The 18,433-nt window shown below is 54.2% G+C and overlaps 1 protein-coding gene across 3 annotated transcripts in view; it reads left to right on the top strand.

The window, feature by feature from the left end:
• The first annotated feature begins 9,167 nt into the window (after window positions 1-9,167).
• The window catches only part of NACC2 (NACC family member 2), a 49,542-nt gene continuing 40,276 nt past the window's right edge, over window positions 9,168-18,433 (top strand). For 2 of the 3 annotated variants that reach the window (XM_084493839.1, XM_084493835.1), the window contains exon 1: window positions 9,168-9,289. The gene's annotated coding sequence lies outside the window, so the exon portion shown is untranslated. The remainder of the gene's footprint in view (window positions 9,290-18,433) is intronic. The other variant, XM_084493836.1, reaches the window with a different exon arrangement.

Below are 18,433 nucleotides of genomic sequence, written 5' to 3'. Positions count from 1 at the left end.
GGCAAAGGCTCAGTGCCTTCAGCGAGGTCGGAATTTCACCTTGTGTTCTCGAACAAAACTGCCTGTTCTCGGGGAAATAAATAAAACATTTGAAAGCGATGCTCAGAAGGTCAAGTCGCAATGTGCGTACATACAGGAGGTGTACATTGATTTGTGTCAGCGCGTGGCACAAGAAATATGAGGCCAAACCCTGAAGTCCCCCACTGCAGGGCACCGCTGCGGGTTTTTCCCCAGGCTGGCTGCGCTGCCCTTGGAGCTCCTGGCTGGCTTTGTACGGGTGGGACCCTTGGCAGGACAAGGAGCTTGTTTTTTGCGTGTGAAAGGCAAGCACGGGGGCTTGAATTCAGCCCTGTGCACGCTGCACCGCCATGGTGAGGTCCAAAAGTATGTGGTGTGATGGGAAGCCGAAGCCCCGGGGTGAACCCATTGGGAGAAGGCACCGCGGTGGCACGAGAGATGGGCAGGGGGGGTCCGCTCGGCGGCCTCCCACGACCTTGAACATCTTCTGCATCCTTCTAGCACATGATTCGGGGGAGAAGGCAGGGGCGGGGGAGGCGGCACAGCACCGAAACGTTTGTTCAGCAATTGCCACAAAAAGCAAACTCGCTCCAATCTGCAGAGATGCCAACTGAATTTTGTTTTGTTTTGGTATTTTGGAGGCGCGCCAGCAGCAGGATGTCGTGAAGTCTTCAGCAGCTACTGCCTGCTTGTTCCATACCAAGCATAACTTTGTATATATTTTTATCGGCAAACTCGGTCCCACGCACCGAGATGTGCAAACAAGAGCCCTGGCTGCAGGGCTGCTCTTGGGAGCGCCGGGGGAACAGAGCCATGGTCCCTGGCTGCTCGCTTAAGTCAGATTTTCAGGAGCTGGCCTGCAAAGGTATCTTTTTTTTTTTTTTTTCCCTGCCAGCTGCCAGCTGCTAAGAGGAATAGCAAGTGGTTGATTTGATTGGAGAGGGGAAAAAAAAAACACACACACACGAGTTCTGCACCCGTTGGGGTCCCGGCTCCTCCTCCTTGATCCTGGGGAGACCTCAGTGCAGTTGTGGCTGTGATTGTGGCGGGTTTAGGGTATCGCTTTTTTTTCCATTTCATGTGGGGACGAGGCGCGTTTCTGCTTCGTCAGCAGAAGGGGCTGTTCTCTGCCTTGCACAAAGGAAAGCCGCTGGGTATAAATAGCCTTCCACGCCTGTCACCTCGGTGACTTTAACGGCGATGCCCTGATTTAAGCCCTGCTTCCAGAGGATGCTTTAGGTGCTCACCGTCCCCACGGGCCCGACCACATATTTAAATTAAACGTGTGTTTAAGAGGCGACACGCTAAGCCTGTATTTTAATACTTCCCTGGGCTGGGACTGGCACGAGCCAGGGGAGAAGCCGGCCCGCTGCCTCTCTTTAAGCACTACAACTGTCGCCTTCACAAAGGATCAGTGCTCGGAACAGGGAGACATCTTCAGAGTGTCTGACAAATATATGTACAAGTGGGGACCGCGAGCCTGGAATTCCTAACACGGTGAGGCGTATCGAACATGACAGGGCGGCCCGGAGGACGGAGCCGGCGCTGTGCCTCCTGCCACGGTGGAGGGAAAGGCCCCGGCTCTCCGGTGGGGTGGGACGGGGACGGCGAGGACACGGGGTTGGAGCTCTTTGCCTTCTCCTCTCCTCGCCTCCTGCCTCCCTACGGAGAGCCTCAGCCTCAGCAATGGGCATTTTGGACTGGGCTGGGTGAAAGCACCCTGAGGGGTGCCCAGGTCCCACCTCGCCCCGTTAGCCCTTCCTGCGCCATGGTTTTCCCTTTGTTCCTCAGGGAAGTGTCAGAGGTGACTATGGATGCCTTTCTAAACGTTCGTCGTCACATTATCCATCAGATACATATTTACAATCATTCATTAAATTAGGATGTGCGTTTCATTCTTCTTTCTTGGAATATTAATGCCTACTCCTGGCTGAAATGCCATATGAATATTCATTAAAAAATCAATCAATTCCTGTGCCAGGAATGATGTCATTTGAGCAATAACTGAGGCAGTAATCGAGCATGCTATGAAAAAACGATGAATGCCATCAGATCTAATGTTTATTGAACCTCGTGTGGGTAAATCACGGAGGGTTTTTTCCACACTTCCCTGCACACAGCCAGGCCCTCTTGATTCCCTTGGTGCCGACCAGGAGCAGCAGCACCTGGAGCAGGTCCCGTGGTGATGGAGAAGCCAAGGGCCAGGCAGGATGTTGTGTCGCTGCCAAGCTCCCAAGGAGGAGATCAGAATTAAATCCCCCTTTAACAGTGGGAAACAAAAGTTCTCAAAACTATTGTGGGAAATCTGGAAAATCAAGAGGCTGAAGTCTTTCCAGTAGGTCTCAGGCTGGTGGAGTTTTCTCACCCCTCGCAGCATTGTCCAGAGAGAGAACAGAACAAAGAGTAAGGCTGCGCTTCAGGAGCGATCATGGCTACTCGAAAATTTCTCAATTTGAGATTTTCCCTGCAATAGTAAAGTAGCTGTGCCAACGTGTGGGCCCTGACTGCAGCTCCCATGATAAGATCATACTGTTTGTGTGGAAAATATTAAGAGTTTTGGCTTGGCTTCAGCAGCAGCGGGAGTCGTTTTGGAAATCTTTTGTGTGCAGTGCACCAAGATTATGGGAGAGGTCATCTTTGGGATCTGCCGTCTTAAAATCCTCCGTCAGCTCTGCAGAAGAAGCCACGTGGAACGTTTATCCTGGGGAGAAGTCGGTGTGACTGAAACTAAAGACAATAACACCCGGCTTCCCCGGAGGGCTTCACAGGAGTGGCCTTGCAGTGCCACAGGCAGCTGGGGAACAGCGGTCAGATGAGGCCCGCAGGTAAATTTCAGCCCCTCTTGTTTTTTCCAGGTGCCTGGGGTCTGTGCCCCATTTTATTGTAGCTTGCAGCTGGCTGTCCCAGCAGAACGACCTCTGCCCGTATCGGTATGCAAATGGGGAGGCGCTGCACCAGGCAGTGTTTTCTCCTGCCCCACTTGTCTCTCGGTACAGAAGTACTGGCCAGCCCAGACCTGCTGCTTTAGCTCTCCACATGCCAGCGTTACGAGATAAAATCTTTGGTGTCAGTGTGAGCCCGTTTCCAGGGGTGAAACAGCTTATTCCCTGCCGGGGACACCAAGCACAGGCCCCTGGGAGCAGGGCTTGCAGCCCGCCCTGAGCCAGGGGTGCTTTTTTCCTCCTCCAGCACCCAAATACTGACTGGGAGGCACTGCTCTGACATGAGCAACTCGCTGTACCTGCCACATCACAGGCTTTTCAAGCCCAAATGTTCTGCAGAAAGGAACGGGGAACACAGACCAATTATGCCAGTCTGTCATTTACATGCTTAACTGGCAAAAATTAACTGCCTGGCTTCACCCCAGGCGGTTTTTCCTTCCTGCTGGTGATGGAGGTGTCTCCTGCAGCACAGACACAAACCCACCTGGCCAGCATTACTTGCCCCTCCAAAACCACCTGATTTTAGGCACCTTGGTTATGCTGCTGTGCATCTAAACCACAAAGCGGTGAGGGATGGAAGGGAATCTTTAGGGAGAGGCTGAACACCCTGCAGTTGGTTGCTCAGTGGTCTCTTTTGGGCTTTTTAAGTTAATTGGAATCGCGGTTCAAGAAAGACATTGAAAAAGCGTTGGTTATGTCAGCAACGTGCTGCAGGGAGTTGGGGTGCAGGATACGTCACCGGTGCTGCTCCTTGTCCCCAAAAACCCCGGGCTGGCGGCAAACACCCCTCTGCACTACATGGGGACATGGAGCCCAGTCCACACTTTGCTCCTTCCCTGAGCTTTGGACTCCTTAGAGCAAATGAGTGACCCCAAATACAACACAATGCAGTGGGAGATAAACCTGTCACGTATCACTGCGGTCACCGGGCGGTTTGGCAAGGCACTCACGTTGGAGATGTGTTGTCACACGTGTGGGGAGCAGAGAGCACGGCCAGAGCTTAGGGCTTGTGAAGGAGAGGAGAGGGCTTGTAGGGATGGCTTACAGCAAGCCGCAAGTGCTTTGGGACAGGTGAGACCGAACACTCCTGGGCAGGAATAGCAGGAAGCTGCGTCCCAAAGGGATGCCCAGGCTTCGAGATGGGCCAGGAGGCACGCGGGGAGCTCGGCAGAGCATCTCCAGAAGAGCTGGGGCTGGGAAAGAAGCTGGCGAGCTGAGTTCTTTCATTTAACTGAAGGGAAAGTTGAGCAGCTGGGTCCCTGGGCGTGGAAGAAGCATCTGAAAGCAAAGGTATTTTAATCTCGTGAATTGTGCCAAGTCAAATTAAATAAAATTTCTGAGCAGTAAAGGCAATTAACCATCAGGATCATTTACAAGAAGAGGTATCTATCCACAAACACTTTGCATTCTCAAGATGAAAGTAGATGTATTTTTTTCTGAAAATTTTATTTTAATGCTGCTCCTGGGAGAGGAGCCTGCAGCCTGTGTACAGGGAGGTCAGGAGCCGCGGTGCTTCCTTCCAGCATCAGAGCCCAGGAAATTCAGCAAACCAAGGCATTCAACCCCTGGTGTGTGAATTAATGCAGCCAAAGTGAAAATGCCTCCTGGGACCGGGTTTTCTCTCCTCCTGTTTCACGGTCACTGTACCATTACGTAATGGACGGCTATTTAAAAGGCCAATGATACATTATTTTTGTTATTGTCATACCCTTGTCTCTTGGGAGGCCCAGAAAGGAAAGAAGCAATGCCAGGCACTTCTGGAGCAATTCTCATGACAGGAGCTCAAGGCTTTCTGCATGTACAAATAAGTAAAGCCTTTTTACACACGACCTTGTACCGGCTTAGTCAGGACAATGCAGACCCCTTGGAGGCACTCCCAAATTCTGTTTATTTTAACTTATTCCTAACCATTTTAATGGAAAACAATAAGCCTGGCTGTAGGCCAAACACCCGCCACTCACGCCGTGCTGCCTATCGCTGAGATGCCCACGCCTCGCCTTGCTGCTCCACGGAAAGAGCTTTATTTCTAAAAACCCACAACTGTTACAGCCCAATTCTCGCCGGGCACTGCCTTGTTCCACAAGCGACTTGTGAAACTCTGTGTGAGGGGCGATGCAGGAGGAGGCCCTGCCCGGGAGCTGCAGGAGGCGCCAGGCCATGCTGCCCTTTGGAGTGGGGCCTAGCTCCAAGCGGGGGAAGCGAAATGAAGACACCACGGAGTGGTCAAGGAGCAAAAGAGCAGAAGACTAAGGCTGCAGAGCAGCCGGATGAATTCCTGTGATGGTCCCCAGTTGTCATTTAACCTCTTTATCTCCAGGTCTGAAAGGAGATGTGGGCGTAGTGCCTAACTGCAGGCCCATTTTGAGCTTTGTGGCTGAGTGGGGTGTCACTGAGTGTCTGCACTGCTCCCCATGGCCAGGACCCATATGTCCTCCCACAGCAAACCCCCTGGGAGCACACTCTTCGCTCCCTTCAGCTGGCCAGATTCTGCACAGGGACATTTAAGGCTGTCCCTGCTCTGGCAGGGCACCCAGCACTCATCACCTAGCTGGGGTGGTGGGGAGAGAAACAGGCAAATCCCTCTGCCATAAACAAATAAAATATGTAAACGAGGCTTTCGGATACATTTTGCTTTGCCGTTTACTGCTATCCATGATGGTGTGTTAATCCCCCTGAACTTTGCACGGCTGTTATACAGCTGCTGTGTCCTCTCCTCTCGTATGAATACCAATTACGCTGAAGTGTTAGCTAAATGTACCATCAAAAGAAAGGTTTCTGGTAGCAAGTAATTTTCTCTCCTTTCCAGATTGCCTTGTAGTTCACAGTGCAAGACAAACACTGGTTGCATGTATTAGACTAAGTAGATAACGCTTTTTCTACCTGCAAAGCAAACTTGTGTCCCAGCTACAAGAATGCGTCCTGTTACGGCCACGGATCTGTTTCTCAGCCCTCCGAAGGTGTGAGGAATGGAAAGATCTTGTGGGTCTTGCTCATTATGGAGTTTGCTTGAAAGCCACGTCTCTACAAAACGAGTTGGTTTTCCCTGGCTTTGTTCAGAGTCATGGTGCAACACGATTTTGCCACAGGCTCCCTGGCAGCTCCAGGTGAGGTACCCAGGCAGCTCAGCTCCCTCACACAGGTGTTTAGAAATCAAGCTGGGAAGCACCATAAAGGGTATCTCAACCATCCTCAGAGTCCTTACACCCTGGGATTTGGAAAGGGAACAGCATCTCTAAAGCTTTGCAGTGGGTGGCTAAATTTTAACGTGAGAGCTGCAGCCAGGAAGGGTTAACGCAGATGTGCCGTGCTGCAGTTTTATTTCCTCTGCTGCACTAACTACTGTTTGGATGGAAAAAAAAAATAAAACGTTAGCTTGTCTCCTGCAAGAATGTAAATGTTGGGTGTTTTATCAAGTGATTTCTTCAGCCCTCAAGCCGTTCTTCAATTTGAAATGCTTGATTAAAAAAAAATGCAGGGAAGAGAGAGAAAGAAAGAAAATATTTTCATCATCCCAAGAACACTTTGCAGACATTACGGAAAATGTTGCCTATTTTGTTTCCTCTAGTCTCTGAACCAATCTTTTGCATTAAATTCAGCACAGTAGTAAATAAACATGTTTTCTCTAGCCCTGGAGCCATTCGGAGACATCAAATGGTACTTAAGAAATGTTTCTTTCTCCATCACAGAACATTTTTAAAATGCCCATGGCTGAAGGGAGCAGCGGCGGTCTCCGGGCTGGCGCATTAGCAGGCTTTCTGCTCTCCTCCGAAGCTGAGGAAAGGCCCTTGGCAAGCCACATTTTCTGTCCTATGTAAGCACCCGGGGAAGGGCAGGATGCCCCCAGCCCCCCCGGCTGCTCCGTGCCCCCGGGGTGGGCTGCTTGCCCTGTTTGCCCCCCCATGAGCCAGCGAGCAGGTGCCCAGGTGGGTGCAGACAGACCTGGAGCATTGCAGTGAGATCCCTCAGTGAAGCACAGGGAAGAGGAACAGGGAATGTCACGTTTAAGGGGACTATGATTGCTTTATCTCCGAGTGCGGTATGGGGACATATTTCTCATGCATCATTTCTAAAAAAACAATTTTATCTTGCGCAGCAAAGAAAATGTGTTTGTCCTGACCTGACACTGTTTTTTAAAGTGTCGAGTGCTAATGAAATTCCTCAGCCTTGAGCAGCTCTAAGGATCCGATGTTGATTTTTAAAATATGGGGATATTTCTTTGCAGATTTTAAGGCAGCCTCAAAATGATAAATGTGTGAGAGAAAAGAAACTTCCAGATTCAAAGAAGTTCTGACACAATCTTATATGCAAAGCAGACAGAAAGAGGCTCATACTTTAAAGAGGTTTTTGTTATTCCTTTGAAATTTATTTCGAAGGCATAGGGCTAACACTGCTCACTTTAATCATGCAAATAGGTTCACTGATTTTAATACTTAGGGCTTAGAGAAACAAGAAAACAAAACGAGACTTTTTAGGCTGTAGAGTGAAATTTGGAATGAAAATTTCTTCGTGTTCCCAAGTCCCGAGCAGTGCTCCTTCGGATAATTCCGCTTTTCTTTGTGATGCTTCAAAGGCTTTCCGTGGCAGGGAAATGGCAGGGAGACGGCGTGGAGGAATGGGGCAGAGCTGGAGGCAGCCGGCAGAACCGAGGCTGTGCACACGGGGCCGGCCGGGCTCTAGCCCGCGACTGCAGTTAGAGGTCAGTGCAGGTGTCAGCTTACTGCCGACGTTGAGGGACTTTGTCAAAAACAAATTCCCTCGTGATTTATGGGGAGGCAGCATCCGTGCTTCGTACCAGCACCACAGCTCGCTCGCCCCTTCCCCAAGGAGAGCAGGTGCTGCATGTGCTCCCTCCAAGCCCCATCCCTTGTGATGCTGGGGTCCTGCCAGTGCCCCCCGCCTGTGGGAGCCCCCCTGTGGGTTGTGCCCCCTCCGTGGGACGTTTGCACAAGTGTTCAAAGGAGCAGGGCCCAGGCTGGGGAACGTGCCCAGGACCGACTCTGTGATAGCACAGGTAGGAGCCAATGAAAGTGGGAAGTCGTAGGTGGCAAGAACTGACTTAATGACAAAAACAAACCAGATAAGGTGCTGGGAAACCACCGCGCTGGCTTTGGCAGTGGCAGCGAACGGGATTGCTGCAGACAGCGGGTACTTCAGGGCTGCGCCATGGGGACACGTGCAGGTCACACCGTCCTGTCCTTCAGTGCGACCTCCAAGCGAGTCCTGCAGGATTTCCTCACCGAGGGGACAGCGCTGGAGCATCCCCACCATGGAGCTGGGCCATGCGGCGCTGGGGGCGGCTCACAAGCTCCTGCCTGGTCCCTGCTCCCCAATCCCAGAACCACAAATCTCAGGTGAGCGATGGCCACAGGTGAGAGGACAGAGCAGTGAGAGCCCCCTGCACTGCAGCCCACTTTGTCATACAAGGGAAGGAAATGGCCCTGCGAGCACTGCAGGCAAGTGGGCTGTGCTGTGCCGTGCTGTGCCATGCCGTGCTGTGCCAGGCTGTGCAGTGCAGTGCTGTGCCATGCAGTGTGGTGCAGTGCTGTACTGTACCATGCCATGCGGTGCTGTGCAATGCTGTGTAGTGCTGTACTGTGCTGTGCAGTGCCGTGCAATGCTGTTCTGTGCTGTGCCATGCTGAGCTATGCAGTCCTGTGCCGTGCCATGCCATGCCATGCCGTGCTGTGCAATGCAGTGCCATGCTGTGCAGTGCTGTGCTGTGCAATGCAGTTCGGTGCTGTACTGTGCCGTGCCGTGCCATGCCGTGCTGTGCAATGCCGTGCCATGCTGTGCAGTGCTGTACTGTGCCGTGCCGTGCCATACAGCACCTTTCCCACTTCCAACCCCATTTATCCCACACCACCAGCCTCCCACCCAACCCCTCCACCCAGCCACACCACCTCACCGCACAGTCCCCAAAACCCCCCTCCCTCCACACTTTCCCCTTTCCCTTCCCCAAAACCGGGACCTTCCCTCGGGACACCCACCCAGGACCCCCCCCCGATCCACGGCGTGCGCGCCCGCCCCCCCCAAACCCCCCAAACCCCCCAAACCCCCCAACCCCATTCCCGGTCCCGCGCCCCTCCGGCACCCCACAAACCGCGACGGGGGGCCGGGTACCCTTTCATTAACCCCCCCTTAACCCCTCCTTCACCCCCCTCGGGTCCTCCCCCGTCCCCTCCCCCGGCGGGGGCCGCCTGTGCGCGGCGCCCGGCGGCGCTGGGCGAGGCCGGGGCCGGCCGGGGCGAGGAGCGGCTGGAATCACTTCCTGCCGCCGCTAGGCCCCGGGCAGCGCCGCGCCGCCCGTCCATGGGGCCGGCACCCCTCAGGTGAGCCCCCCCCCCACCCCCGGACAGCCTTCCTCCTCCTCCTCCTCTTCCTCTTCTTCCTCTCCCTCCTCCTAGCGGGGTTGGGGGGCGCGGCGCGGCGCCGTCCTGTTGTGGGGCGCAGGTTTTTGGGACCCCCCCCCCTCCTTCTCCTCCTCTTCCTCCCCACGCACCCCGGTCCTCGTGGGGATGAGGGGGGTTAAGGGGGGTTTTGGGGGGGTTTATGGGGTGCCCACGCGTGTCCTGCTCCGTGTCCTTGTCCTCAGCGGGGGTGCACCCCCTAGGAACCCCCCCCCCCGCTGGGATATGGTGTACAGGGTGTGGGGAGGGTTATGGGGTGTTATAAGGGGTATGGGGTTGTAGGGGGGTGTGGGGTGCCCACGCGTGTCCTGCTTCGTGTCCTTGTCCTCAGCGGGGGTGCACCCCCTAGGGACCCCCCCTCCCACGGGGGATGCGGTGTATCGGAGGTTGGGGGGGGTTATGGGGGTTATTAGGGGTAGGGGGTTATAGGGGTGTGTGGGGGGGGTCCCCACGCGTGTCCTGCTCCGTGTCCTTGTCCTGAGAGGGAGACGCACCCCTAAGAACACCCCCACCCCACCCGGGGATGCGGTATACCGGAGGGGTGTGGGGACTTAGGGGGGGCTTATAAGGGTTATGGGGTTATAGGGGTATGTGTGGGGGTCCCCACGCATGTCCTGTTCCGTGTCCCCATCCTACGGGGGGGTGCACCCCTTGGGGACCCCCCCCTCTCACTGGGGATGCGGTGTGCCGGAGGGTGGAGGGGGGTATAGGGGATTATAGGGGTTATGGGGTTATTGGGGTGTAGGGGGGGTCCCCACGCGTGTCCCGCTCCGTGGGCTGCAGGGAGGTGCCGGGGGGGGGGGGGGCGCGTTGCTGGTTGGCAGCTGGGGGGCTGCGGGCACACGGGGGGGAGAAGGGGGGGGAAAAAGAGGGGGGGGGCGCTGCGGAGGAGCAGGAAAACAAAAGCAAAAGGACGGCGGGGAACAAGCGAGCCCAGCCGGGCCAACGTGGAAAGCACCGGGAGAGTGGGGGGGGACGGCAGGGATGGGGCTTGCCCAGAGCCCCCATGGGGCTGCAGCTTGCGGGGGGCTCCAGGGGGGGCTCCGTGCCCCAAAAGCTGGATGCGATGCACCTGCCCCGGCTGTCGGGGTGCGGAGGCTCGGTTGGGCAGCGGGCTGGGGGCTGAGGCTCAGCGCTGCCTTCCTGCTCCTGCCGGGGGGCGTTGGGGAGGCTGCGGGCAGCCCCCCGATGTGCTCGGCGCCTGCCAAGCCTTCGCCTCGTGTCCCGCGTAATTGAGGCTCTGGCACGCTGCTTCGCCTCCTCCAGCTGAAATATTAAACAGTAGTAGAAGGCGCGGGCGGTAAACAAAGCGGAGGCATCGCTGCCTCCTCCCTGCCCCGGTGGATGGGGTCGTGTTGTAGGGGGCTTCCCGCAGGAATCGCCCCGGACACGCGGCTCTGGAAGCTCCCCGTTCCATACAAGCCTTCAACTAGAAAGGATAAAGCCAAACGTTTGCTTATTAGTTGAATTGATGTTGCTTGCCTTGCCTGGGACAGTCGGTGCATGACCTCAAGGTGTGGATAATCGAGGTAATAACAGTCTGATCTGAAGTAAGCAGCAAACCTAAAATAATTAGGGATCCTGACCTCCTCCCTCTGAGAACGAATGTCCTTCTGTGCTGCACCGAAGACAGCTGTGACTGCCGTAGGTTCTTTTATTCTCCTGTAGAGGTCTTATAATGAAGGCTTCTGGGAGCAAAGTTGAGATGTTTGAGCATTAGAGGGTAGGGAGGGATTTCTCAAACTTAGAATTTCTGGGAGAAAACTTCCAACGCTTGCTAAATAATTCAAATAGTTGGAGAGAAATCAGATTGCAGTAAGTGCATAAACAGGAGGTCTCCGCGACGCTGTACGGGGCCCGCTGTGGCAAAAGCATCTCAGTCGTCTTTGGGAGAGGCTGGGCACTTGCAGGGCTTCCCCAAGGACACCTGTGATACCAAACCCAGGTGTTCACGCTCTCTTTTACACCAAACTTTCCCAGCTGCCAGAATTGAGCCTGCCTGGGAGCACCCGCCCGGTGCTGCTGGATTTTGGCACTGGCACCGGGTGGGTTCTGGTGCTCTGGGACTGGGGAGCTTTGTTTCCAGGCTTCTGCATGGGCAAAGGGCCCCATGCACCGCCTGGGGGTGGCCGTGGGGTCATCTCCCCATCCCCGAGTTGCCCTCGCTGTTTTTCTTTCAGGTTTGGCTTGCTCAGGGCTCCTCCTTCTTTTCTCAACCTCCGTGCCCATCACTAGGAGATGGGCACGGTTAAATAAGATCCTTTGTCGGGGGAACTCCAACAGCGGCTGCTTAAACGACTCCAGAGAATGGAAATCCTCTCGCCCTGCCCAAGCCCTTCTGTAAAGCTCGGGGGGGGGGGGTCGGGTCAGGACTGGGTCCTGGCCAAGACCTGGAGCTGTGGTGCTGAGCCACACGGCTCACGGTCATCGGCTCCGCCGATGGGTGCACAGGGAAGGGCCAAAAACCCCTTTGAGAGCCTGCTCTTTGCAGTCCGGGAGGGGTTTGGGTCTGCTTCAGAGAAACCTCTGGACTTGTGTGTGCTTATCCGAGTCGGGATGCAAACCATCTCGCGCTGGAATGGAAATATTTATTTTAGACCGTCTTATTATAAAGTCAGATTTCCCTGCCAGGCCTTCTGGAGGGCTGGAGCTGGGCTGCGTACCTCTGCAGATATGTACTTTATTTGAAAGCTGGCTTTATTGACATAATAGCACTTAAATTGGTACATGGCTCTCGGATGCGATAGGCGGGCGTGCTGTAAAGGATTGTGCGGACCCATTGGGTTGTGGATAAACATAGCAAAACAACCCTGCGAAACGGTGATGTGACTGTGCTGCTGGTTTGCTCTGTACAATGCCTGTGGTTAAAAATACCCAGGCCTGACAAAATGGGGTTAGAATGAGGCTTCAGCCTTAGGTTTGGATTTTTCCCAGGTTTTAGGAGCCAGGCGGGTTTTTAGTGGGACCTACAGAGGGGAAAACAGCTGGGCTGGGCTGAAAGGAGTGGGTCCCGGGGAGCCCCGGTGATGCTGAAGAGCACGGGGCAGAACTGAAAGGAAGGGCAGCACTTTAATTGCCTTTTCCTTAAATTTTTTTAAATTTTATTTTACATTTCTTTGAGTCTAGTCAGATGAAATTAAAGAAATAAAATGCAAGCATTCTGCTGAAATGTAAAAATAAAATAAAATAAGATTTTTATCAGGAAAATAAACTGAAGTGGAAGTTCCCCAGCGTACCTGACGGCCGGAGAGCTCCGCACCGTGCTGCACTTAGCCCCTCAAACTTAGGGTTTGAGCCGGGGGCTTTTTGCCACCCGAGCATCCCTCGGGGTCTGCAGCGCCTCGGGAGGTCGAGGCAGGGCCGGTGGCCTCCTGCTCTCACCGGGCTCAAACAAGTTTGGATGGAAACACCTACAGGGCGTGTGTGGCGCAGGGCTCCTCTGAATCGAGCCAGTGCAGAACCTGAGAAATAGGTTAAGCATGCTAAAGAGGGTGAGGCTGTTGGTTTTCTCTACCTGACTTTATTTGCGAAGTGACAGGAATTTTGACAGCCTTTGTGTCTTTTTTAGCAAATCAAGTGTCATGCCAGGTTTGCCTGTGGATGAGATCATTTGCAAAATATGCTTCCCAGCTTGCTTCAGGCATAATTCATTGTGTCAACTGCAATTGCTCATTTGCTAGGAACTGTGATTCATTAGCGATATTTTTTTTTTTTTTTTTTAAGTTCAACTTGTTTTTAAGCAAATAAGTTCAACTTGTTTTTAAGCAAATGTTTGGAGGCAGAACAGAAAATTAAAAAATATATATATATATACATGAAATCCTACAGTGTTTGTACCCACAAATGCTGCCGGTACGGGAAAACTTGTGAACGTGACACGATCCCGGGCAGGGAGAAGCAGTCCCGGGGAGAGCTCAGCTGGGCGGCGTTGCGCTCCTTTTTGTCATGTGATGGCTCCTAAATGGGGACGGAGGTAATAAAAATCATCCTGCGGGGACAGCCTGTGCCGCGCGGAGCCGCGGGTGGATGGAGGGAGCTCGCCGGGCTCCCTTCCCCTGCCAGAGGGGTCTCGGAGGGCTGAAACCCATGGGGACAGCGGCAGGACGGGTGCTTGTAGCTGCTCGCAGGACTTGGGCCATGTGTGCCGAGCGTGGCCGCTTGTTCGGTGCGGTGACAGAGACCCTCCGAAGCTCGCCGCCCCTTAAAATGAAGATAAATGGCTCTTGGCACGGGCTCGGTGCTCCATGTGCTCCCAGCGCTGCTCGCAGACAGCCTGCTTCTGCTTCAGCCTTTTGCAGGTCCTCACATCAGTTTTTTCTTTATATAATTTGCATGTCAAGTACATTTTTATGTTTCGTTTCCTATCGAGGCAAATATTTCAGCGCATTTTTTCCCTTAGGTGGGTGGATGGGGCGGAGAAATCGCCGCCGCTGCTGCTTCAGCAGCCACCAGCTGCCCTCCAGTAACAAACCGGCGTGGGGGGGGCTGCGAAAATGGGTACAGTTTTTGGAAAAAAAGGTGGATTTTCAAACTTCTGGGCGATTCCGATCTGTCCACTCGAACACAAGTAACTTGGCGGGTCCTACCCCATCCCGATGCAGCGATTCTCGACACCCGTCGGGGTGGCCATATACAGGCACCGGGGCAAGATGCAGCGTGACCCCACCAAGATACGGCCGGCATCGGGACCCGTTAATCACGAGGGGAAAAAAGGAGAAAAATCCTCTTTCCTCGTGGTGTCCGATTCATAACCATCGGGGCTCTTTGGGGTCTGTTGGTGCCGGGGGAAGGAGACGGATGTGTTTCATCCCGGGGTATCTGGAGCCAGAATTTCGGCAGCGGGTCGAGGAGCAGCGTGTGCGAAGCGTTGCGAGTTAAATATGACCGAGCTTGTGCTTCGTCAGGCTCGTGGGCCCGATGGCAGCGCAGTTGTGTGGAAAGGGTCCTGTGTTCTGGTGCCAGCGCTGGCTGGGCTCCACGAGCGCGTTCGTATCATGCTATCCACTGGGGAAGCATATGGCAGCCTCGGTTATATATATTGTGTGGGGGTACATATTTCACATGCCAGTTCTCGCTGTCATAGGACAAACATTTACGCTCCGATTATATGAGGCATTAGCAAAACAAGAGCGGGGCTGGAGAATACCATAATTTCCTGCGGAGATGTCGTAAAAGACGCAGTTTAGCGAAGATACAGCAGTGGCAAAACCGAGGAGTGATAATGCTCAGCCCTCAGTGCTTCCCAGCATGCGAAGCTGTGCAGGGATTATGCTGCGCAGAGGCACGAGATGCAGGTGTGTAAACACGGCTGGCATTTCGGGGCATCCCACGTGGAAGGCAGTGGCCTGACAGAGATGGGGAGAGAGGTTTTGCACACTCCGAGGCTGGAAGTGCTCGGTTTGGGAGGGCAGAAGCAGCTGGGGCCGGGCAGTGCAGGGCACGAGGCACCCACCCGCTGCCCTGGCACCCACACGGTCCCGTGGGTGCAGGCATTTCACGGAGGTGCTGAGCTGAGCCTTCACAGCCTGTGGGATCGGGGTGCCCACGAGCAGGGGCTCGCCCTCCCCATGGGTGTTTTTTCCCTGGAAAGCTTTTGAAGGGCTGCACCAGCTGGGGCAGCCTTCGCAGGAGTAAAGCTGGGCAGGGTGATGTGCTGTGGGTTACCTTTGGGATCGTGCTCCCACCAGATTTGGGTTTTTGTGAATTGCTTACAGACGTACGGAGGGTTTGAATCACTCTGGCTGATCTCAGCCCTTCTGACGAGTTTTGACAGACTCCGTTGCCTGACTTTGCAGCCTTTTACTTCATTTTTTGCAGCGTGTCTGAGCTGCAGGCCAGCCTCCCGGCCAGGGGCCGTGCCACTTGGTCGCTGCTCTGCACAAAGAAAACTTGTGTTGAAACTTCGTCTGCCTGCTTTGCTGCTCCCTCCTCCTTTTGTGCGTGCCTCTTCGTACACGCAGATGTCGTGGACGCGTGCCTGTGCTTACCAGAACACCGCTGCTCAGGTTTAGCTGTCTCCCAGTTAAGTTTGCCCAGGGGTTATGACTGCATTTTTCATGTGAGCACTGCCGTGGCCACGGTACCCGAGCCTGCAGAGCAAGGACAAAGCCATCCGTACGCAAGGCAATAAGAACAGCAGCAGAAAAAAGCCTTATCCAGGTCTGTGGCTCTGGTATATCACCAGGAATAAATCAGGTGAATCGACAAGTTTAAAACACCCTTTTTTTCATAAATGTGTGCCTGCCTTGGGTCGTGCTACCTGGGGCCCGCAAGGAGCCAGGGGAAGGGGTGCCCAGGCGTGCAATTGGAGCATTAAATTTTGACTCTTGTTTAAGCACAGTCTCTGCTCTTAATGCATCATTAACACGGCTTTCTGCATTTCGTTCGTTTCCCATTACAGCCCCAAGTTCTCTCTGTTAATTTTTGTATGTTGATATTTTTGTTGTCAGCAGTTTTTTCTTTTTTGAAGCCTATAAAACCATTAGTGTGAAAGCAGATTAAAAAGATACGTTACAATTAAAATGTTAATGAAATCTGCATCATACAACTTTTGAAACCATTTAGGCATTCATCTTTTTTTTTTTTTGGTCCTGTGTCCATTAACTCTGGCGATTCTTATTCTACACTGACCCCTGCTGAGAGAGCTGCGTTATAATTGGATTTTAAAAGAGTGGGGGAAGAAAAGGAGGGAGAGGGGGAAGCCTTTTAGAAAGGAGAAGCTGGGAAGTTCGCCTTGGCTCTCTGGGGGTGTCTGCAGGAATAAAAAGCCCACGAGCTGTGGGGTCCTGCTGCCAGCAGGGCTCTGTGTGGCGAGGGCGTCGCGTCGGGTGCTGGTGAGTTTGGGAGGGATATGGGAAAAGAGGAAATAATTTGCTGTTATGGCTTCGTGTTTTCTCCCTTCCTCCAAAACGGTGTTTCTAGAGGTTGGGCGATTATGATTATTAATTATTTTTAATAGATTTTCGGCAGTTTGCACAATATTTGGAAGGGGGCCAGCGCTCCCACCCCCCCCAGCTGCGGGGTAGGCTGAAGAGAAGGGTTGGCTAATCCTCGGGCCGTGCAGCGAGCCGAACAACGGGACTTCTTGACTCATCAGACAGCTCCTAGGAACCGTGCCATGGCTTCTCCAGGTCCACGGGCTGCGCCTGGCCGTTCGAGCCCTGCCAAGCCTCCAGCCCATCTAGAACACTCTGTGCTGCTCGGCCCGAGCCGTGCTCGCTGCCTGGGCGCTTTCTCTTGAAGGTTTCTGGACGTTTTCCTTGTGTGCTAAGAGCTGCCCATCTCCTGCACCTCCTGCGGGGTGTTGGGGAAGGTTGTGAGCGCGGATCCCTTGCTGAAGGCTTTCTCAGCAGCGGGACGGGGCATGGGCTTGGCAATGGGCTTGGCAATGGGCTGGGTGTGCCGCTGAATGAGGCAGTAAGGTGAGGGGATCAGCTGTGAAGTCAAAGGATGAGCGCGTCCTGATGAGGGAGCTGGCTGGCAGCCCAGAGGAGTGGTGTCCCAGCCCTGCTCGCCTCCCTGCTGCGAGCAGGGGTTCAGGGAAGCTACGTGGGAAATGGGAGGTTGCAGGGCAGTGGGACTGTCCGTGCAGGGCAGGTGGTGGTGTGGTGCTGAGCAGGACCCTTTTGAGCCCCCGAACCGTCCGGAGTTGGGACTTCTGCAGGGCCAGGGAGAAAGTGGGGCTGCTTGGGGTTCAGTTCACGTCCTGTGGAGCCGTGGGCACCGAGCAGGTCCCCACAAGGGACCCCACGTTGGACAGTGTTGGGTGATCCAGGGCTGCCTTGAGTTCTGAGCTCACCGTTTGCGTGCAGATTTTGAAGTGTTTTATCTCCTTTTGAAGTGGGTAAATAATTTAATGCGTAACGTTGTTGTTCCGTGTCAAGTGGTTAGGCATTGCCTGAATTTATAACCTGAGAATTCGGGGCAGGGACTCGGAATCATCTCACGTGACGTGAACACGAGGGTCACGGAGCGTAGCTCCACCTCGGTGCAGCTCCGTGGGTCAGACGAGCTCGTGACGTGCACAGGAGTGCGGCACCCGTGGGCCAAGCCCGAGGCATTTCTGCTCATGGGGCAGGCTGCCTTTGGCACGGGGGTGGAAGCCACCACCGGGACAATGAGGTGGCAGTGGGCTGTCCTGGTGTGTCCCTGCCCAGACAGCACCCCCAGGGCATGGGGCCAGCCCTGGGAGGCGCTGGGGGCCGTGGTGTTGTGTGCTCCCCTTCCCCAGGGGCACGGGGGCTTCCCCTGCTCTCTCCCACCTCCGAGCAGGGAACAAAGGCGTCGCTGTTGGAAATCCCTGGCTCGCTCCAGCGATGTGCCCGGCAGTCGTGGGCCAAGGAGAGGGAGCAGAACAAAGCAGCCCCAAATGTCCCCCAGCGCGCGCTGCTGGCACGGCGAGGTGAGCTGCTGTGCTGCAGACCTGAAAAGGAGCACGCCAGGATCGATAACCTGAGCAGCCCAATAAAATCTGTGGGAATTTCATTTTAAGTCACTTGAAGAAATCCAATAACTCTCTTTTTCAGACAACTGTTTACTCCTTTTCTCTCTTTTTCCGTTGTGCAACCATGAACATGTTACTTTGGCCTCAGCCTGCATCTAATGCTTTGCAGTGCAAGCAGTGAGCAGGATTGTGATACCTGCAGTCAGGGCAGAGCTGAGGCACCTCAGCTCAGCTCTCTGCAGGGTTTTGGACCCACTGGTGCTGGTGATGCTCCTGTTTCCAGACTGCAATGCCAATTTTGGCACACAGGCTCTGTTATATCCTTGCATGGTGTTGGCATTTCTGGTCCTGTAGCCCTGATAGAACAGGCGCTCCCGAAGAGAGTGGCGGCAAGTTCCCAGCCACTCGATATCTTTGTGAATATTTTCACAGTCAAATTTAGGAAGTTTCCTCGTGTATGGAGCAATGCAGAGGGAGGACTTGTGGCTGCTGCCTGCGCGGATAGATCCTTCTCTGCAGGCAGCCCAGAGCTGTTCAGCTGTTATCAAGGCTCACAGATCTCACCCAGACCACAAATACTTATTTTATTTTTTAACCAAATCCCAGCATGTACTTCCTATAAA

The sequence above is a fragment of the Aythya ferina genome (assembly GCF_964211825.1).
Source record: "Aythya ferina genome assembly, chromosome: 20".
Lineage (NCBI taxonomy): Eukaryota > Metazoa > Chordata > Aves > Anseriformes > Anatidae > Aythya > Aythya ferina.
Note: the sequence above shows the minus strand (reverse complement) of the source record. Positions and strands in the feature narration are given on the sequence as shown.